Source organism: Herpailurus yagouaroundi, unplaced genomic scaffold (assembly GCF_014898765.1).
Source record: "Herpailurus yagouaroundi ecotype Mexico unplaced genomic scaffold, PumYag 163, whole genome shotgun sequence".
Taxonomy (NCBI): Eukaryota; Metazoa; Chordata; class Mammalia; order Carnivora; family Felidae; genus Herpailurus; species Herpailurus yagouaroundi.
This window is the reverse complement of record NW_024412404.1, coordinates 30,017,250-30,023,249: the sequence shown is the minus strand read 5'-3', so window position 1 is coordinate 30,023,249 and position 6,000 is coordinate 30,017,250. Positions and strand designations below refer to the sequence as shown.

The 6,000-nt window shown below is 38.0% G+C and overlaps 1 long non-coding RNA gene across 1 annotated transcript in view; it reads left to right on the top strand.

Moving 5' to 3' along the window:
• The first annotated feature begins 1,030 nt into the window (after positions 1–1,030).
• LOC121036960 (uncharacterized) overlaps positions 1,031–6,000 on the top strand; it is a 61,017-nt gene continuing 56,047 nt past the window's right edge. The window contains exon 1 of the long non-coding RNA XR_005793546.1: positions 1,031–1,191. This is a non-coding gene — a long non-coding RNA (uncharacterized LOC121036960). The remainder of the gene's footprint in view (positions 1,192–6,000) is intronic.

Below are 6,000 nucleotides of genomic sequence, written 5' to 3'. Positions count from 1 at the left end.
CACAACTGAAACCATCACAGCTCTGTGATTTCAGAGACCAGGTTTCACTGGAGAGGTGTGCTGTCTTAAGTGATGAGTGGGGCAAGCTTCATGGAAACATCACCTCCTTATGGATGATTAGCATGGGAGAATGGTCACCAGCAAGGAAGTTTTATTTAACTCCTTACACAGCCCACATTTCTTTTGTTCTCCTTTTCCCAAACCCTAAGCCTGAATATGATGTATATCCATGTATTTTTAGTATCTAGGTATTTTTATTTTTTTATTCTGAACTTAGAATCACATAATAGTAGTACAAGAAGGGCATTCGAGATTATCTATTTCTGCCCCATTTGAAAGGAAACATAGAGCCTGAGAAAGTAAATGAATTGTTTCAGATCACTCCTGTGTTAGTGATCAAGACATGAGAGTTTCTTAGTTTCTTGATTCCCAAGATGCCTCCTTTGCACAGCTAAAACAAGTTTCTTATCAAAAGGTTATGAAATTGCAACTAATTTGGACAATTAAAAAAAAACTTATTAGAATACTGATTCTTTTTTTCAGAGTTTCTGTGAATTGTTCAACAGTACTTCTAGGATCAAGTTGGTAGGAAAATAGATAATGCAATCTTAGTATTTCTAACCACAGGAGTTTAAAGAACACACTCCTATATTAGTATTCTGAATGTATGAATTGGTTGTATTTTAAGTTTTTTTGTGTGCTTAAATCATAGGCAAATTATCAATATAATCAATGGGATGTGTATGTTTACTTTCACCTACTCAAAAACTACATGTCAAAGCTGAATATGATCTAGTCACTGATAGGTTTCCATGTTGTTTAGATTGCCTCTTTTGTGGTGCATTTTAGAAAGGTGAATCCAGGGCCACCTGGGTGGCTCATTTGGTTAAGCGGCAGACTTAGGCTCTGGTCATGATCTCATGGCTTGTGAGTTCGAGCCCCAGATAGGGTTCTGTGCTAACAGCTCAGAGCCTGGAGCCTGCTTCGGATTCTCCTTCTCTCTCTGCCCCTCCCCCACTCATGTGCGCTCTTTCAAAAATAAGTAAACATTAAAAAGAAATAAATAGAAAGGTGAATCCAGGAACTGCAAGGCAGGCCATATTTTCCTGACTTTATTCTTGCTTCCTTCTTCCCAGCTCTACCTTTACACTTCTCTACACTTTTCCAAACCAGAAAATGAACAGATCCCAGGTGAGTTGTTTATTTATTCCCAGTTTATTTCTTTAAAAAAAAAATTTTTTTTTCAACGTTTTTTATTTATTTTTGGGACAGAGAGAGACAGAGCATGAATGGGGGAGGGGCAGAGAGAGAGGGAGACACAGAATCGGAAACAGGCTCCAGGCTCTGAGCCATCAGCCCAGAGCCTGACGCAGGGCTCAAACTCACGGAGCGCGAGATCGTGACCTGGCTGAAGTCGGACGCTTAACCGACTGCACCACCCAGGTGCCCCATTCCCAGTTTATTTCTAATGCCTTGTGTGAGGCTTTTAAGAGTTAGTAGATTAGAATGGAAATATCGAAATTACAAATCAACAATAGGGAAAATATACAGTAGCAGATCAAGAACAGAAGGATGTAATATATAGATATGGACAGATCTTATGATCTTAGAGTTATCAAAGATAAGCTGCATTTGTTCCTAATCTTTCTGATAGTCATGCAGAATCTGTTACATGATTTACATTTTCCATAAACAGAAACCATATTGATTATTTATGGAGCATGAAGACTTGCTAGCATTAAAGTCTAAAAGAAGTTCCTTTCAGCGCCTGGGTGGCGCAGTCGGTTAAGCGTCCGACTTCAGCCAGGTCACGATCTCCCGGTCCGTGAGTTCGAGCCCCGCGTCGGGCTCTGGGCTGATGGCTCAGAGCCTGGAGCCTGTTTCTGATTCTGTGTCTCCCTCTCTCTCTGCCCCTCCCCCGTTCATGCTCTGTCTCTCTCTGTCCCAAAAAAATAAATAAACGTTAAAAAAAAAATAATTAAAAAAAAATAAGTAAACTTAAAAGAAGTTCCTTTCTTGCACTCTGTATGGATGATGAAGTGTACAACCTTCTAACAACTTCCCTAGAAGAAATGCAGCCTCTTTCACTGAGCAGTTCTTCAATGGGAACAGAGGACTCTAGAGCTAAGGGAGAACTCAGTGGATATAGATTTTCAGAAAATCAGAATATCGTGTCTGGTACTGGATGCTGTACAGTATAGTAACCACTAGCCACATGTAGATAGTTCATTTAAAGCAATTAAAATGTAGTTCCTGTGAACAAATCAACATCTTTTTTGGTCTTTTTTTTTTAATATCCCAATGATAACTCTAATTTGGACTTAGCAAAATTACTAATTAGCTAGTTCTTGTTATTTTCTAATTAGCTATTTTTTTTTCATTTAAATCCAAGTTAGTTAACATATAGTGTAATAATGATTTCAGGAATAGAATTTAGTGATTCATCACTTACATGTAACACCCAGTGCTCATCCCAACAAGTGCCCTCCTAATGCCCCTTGCCCATTTAGCCACCCCCCTCACACTCTCCAGCAACCCTCAGTTTGTTCTCTGTATTTAAGAATCTCTTATGGTTTATCTCCCTCTCTGTTTTTATATTATTTTTGCTTCTCTTCCCTTATGTTCATCTGTTTTGAATCTTAAATTCCACATATGAGTGAAGTTATATGATGTTTGTCGTTCTCTAACTTATTTTGCTTAGTATAATACATTCTAGTTCCATCCACGTTGTTGCAAATGGCAAAATTTCATTCTTTTTGACCACCAAGTAATATTCCATTGTGTGTGTGTGTGTGTGTGTGTGTGTGTGTGCGCCACATCTTCTTTATCCACTCATTGGTTGATGGACATGTGGGCTCTTTCCATACTTTGGCTATTGTTGATAATGCTGCTATAAACATTGGGGTGAATGTGCCCATTCAAAACAGCACTCCTGTATTCTTTGCATAAATACCTAGTAGTGCAATTGTTGGGTCATAGGGTAGTTCTATTTTTTAATTTTTTGAGGAACCTCTATACTGTTATCCAGAGTGGCTGCACCAGTTTGCATTCCTACCAGTAGTGCAAAAGAGTTCCTTTTTTTCTGCATCCTTGCCAACATCTATTGTTGCCTGAGTTGTTAATTTTAGCCATTCTGACAGATGTGAGGTCGTATCCATTGTGGTTTTGATCTGTATTTCCCTGATGATAGTGATGTTGAGCATCTTTTCATGTGTCTGTTAGCCATCTGGATGTCTTCTTTGGAAAAGTGTCTATTCATGTCTTTTGCCCATTTCTTCACTGGTTTTTGGGGGTGTTGAGTTTGAAAAGTTCTTTATAGATTTTGGATATTAACCTTTTATCTGATATGTCATTTGCAAATATCTTTTCCAATTCCATTGGTTGCCTTTTAGTTTTACTGATTGTTTCCTTCACTGTACAGAAGTTTTTTTTTTTTTTTTTTTTTTTATCTTGATGAGGTCCCAATAGTTCATTTTTGCTTTTGTTTCCCTTGCCTCCAGAGACATGTCAGGTAAGAAGTTGCTGCTATTGAGGTCAAAGAGGTTGTTGCCTGTTTTGTCCTCTAGGATTTTGGTTGCTTCCTGTCTTATATTTAGGTCTTTAATACACTTTGAGTTTATTTTTATGTATGGCATAAGAAAGTGGTCCAGGTTCATTCTTCTGCATGTCGCTGTCCAGTTTTCCCAGCACCACTTGCTGAAGAGACTGTCTTTATTCCATTGGCTATTCTTTCCTGCTTTGTGAAAGATTAGTTGGCCATATGTTTGTGGGTCCATTTCTGGGTTTTCTATTCTGTTCCATTGGTCTATGTGTCTGTTTCTGTGCCAGTACCATACTGTCTTGATGATTACAGCTTTGTAATACAGCTTGAAGTCTGAGATTGTGATCCCTCCAGCTTTGGGTTTCTTTTTCAGGCTTGCTTTGGCTATTCGGGGTCTTTTCTGGCTCCATACAAATTTTAGGATTCTTTGGTTTAGCTCTGTGAAGAATGCTGGTGTTATTTTGATAGGGATTGCATTGAATATGTAGATTGCTTTGGGTAGTATCGACTCACATATCAACACTTTTAAGTGCTTAGTTGCCACATGTGGCTTGTGGCTACCAAACTGGACAGCAGTGCTCTAGACCATTTTCTGATGTTCCTGTATGATCCAAGGATAAGATGTAGAGTATTTGGAAGAAGGAATCAAGTGTATGTTCTTTACTGATTATTCCAGTAAATGATTTTTCCCCCCGTTAGGCCGTATTTAGTGGTGGCACAGATAGTTCAGGGTTATACTCTCTGGCTCTTGTGTCCATAATTCTATTTTACATTTCAGACCATTCTTGCTTCTTCCTTTCCAGTTGTCTTAACGTCTTTTTGTAAAGGTTACAGTGATCTAATTACAATAAAATGATGGCTATTACCAGTACCTGCTGTCTCATGGACACTGTTGACTGTTCTCTCCTGAGAGTTTCTTGTTGGTTTCTCTGACACCATCCCACTGGATGTGCCTTTGTCTGTATTTTGTATTTTGTGGTGCTTTCTTCCACCCTTTTGCCCTTAAACATTATCATCCTCAGGAGCATGTCCCATCTCTCTGCTTCTTGTTATTCTCGTTGCCCTCACAGATTCATCTTCTCTGTGTTCATAGCTGATGGGCACCTGTGGGAGTCTGTCTTTCCAGCGTACCTCTCTGCTAGTCCCCTGTGTGTGACTTGTTCAAGAGCATCCAGAAATAACAGATCCATAAAGTACTTGTGTTTCTTTATTCTCTGTCACATATTAACACTGTTTAGCCAGTCATCCATGTGATAGAAGTCCTAAACCACTTTCTGTCTCAGTTCTCCTGTCCTTCTAGTTAGTTATCCCATTCTTGTTTCTTTTAAATTGTTAATATTTCTTAAATTTGTCTTTTCTGTCTTATCGTTGTAGCCTACCACAGTTTCATTTTCTCTTCTTTGTTCCAGCCTTCATGCTTCTTTTCTAGATCTCAAGTTTGTTTTCAGTAATTTGTATAAAATGTTAATCAGTTAGTGTTTCTTCCACTTTCTTGGCTGCTAGCCATCAATAGGGAAGAGTCCAGGATCCTGTGACACAGGAGGCCCCTGCTGATACAGTGACTTCCTATTTCCTATTGTTGAATACCTGCCATGGCTGGTCTACTATTTACCAGTGAATTATTGATTAACTGTGATGTTTCATATATGATATGATAATGGATTGCCTTGTTTATGTATTTGCCCATTTTCCTCTATTTTTTATGACCTTGTAAAAATCCTTTATGTAATTTGGACAGTAATCCTTTTTCTCTTATTTATTTCTTAAAAAAATTGTTTTTGAACATTTATTTATTTTTGAGAGAGAGAGAGAGAGAGAGAGTGGGGGAGGGGCAGAGAGAGAGGGAGACACAGAGTTTGAAGCAGGTTTTTCTCTTATTTATTTCTTGCAAATACTTTTTTTCACTTCTTTCTTTGAAAGAAATTTTTAATAAAATTTAATAATTTTACTCCTAAAAATTTATTAATAAAATTCTCAATTGTGATATACTGAGTGGATTTTTTTAAATGTCTTTCAAACCATCTGCTTGGGGGTGCCTAGCTGGCTCAGTTGGAAGAGCATGTTACTCTTGATCTCAGGGCTGTGAGTTCGAGCCCCATGTTGGGTTAGAGATTACTAAAAAACAAAACAAAACAAAACGAAAAACATAAAAAATAAAACCATTTGCCTTTGACAAAACTCTGAAGGGGAGTCCTTACATATTAATCATAGTTATTTTAAACTATCTGTGTGATAATACCAACATCTGTTTCATAGCTGAGTGTGGTTCTTATTCCTTTTTTCTTTAGGTGTATTTTCTCTTTTATTGGCTTACGTCATAGTTTTGTCGTTGTTGTTGTTCAAAGTTGAACAGGTATCTGGTAATAGAAACTGAGGTAAGTAGACCTTTAGTGTGAGGACTTGTGTTATTCTGGCTAGCAGATGAGCTTTGTTTAATGTTTGTTGTAGGTTTCGGGGCT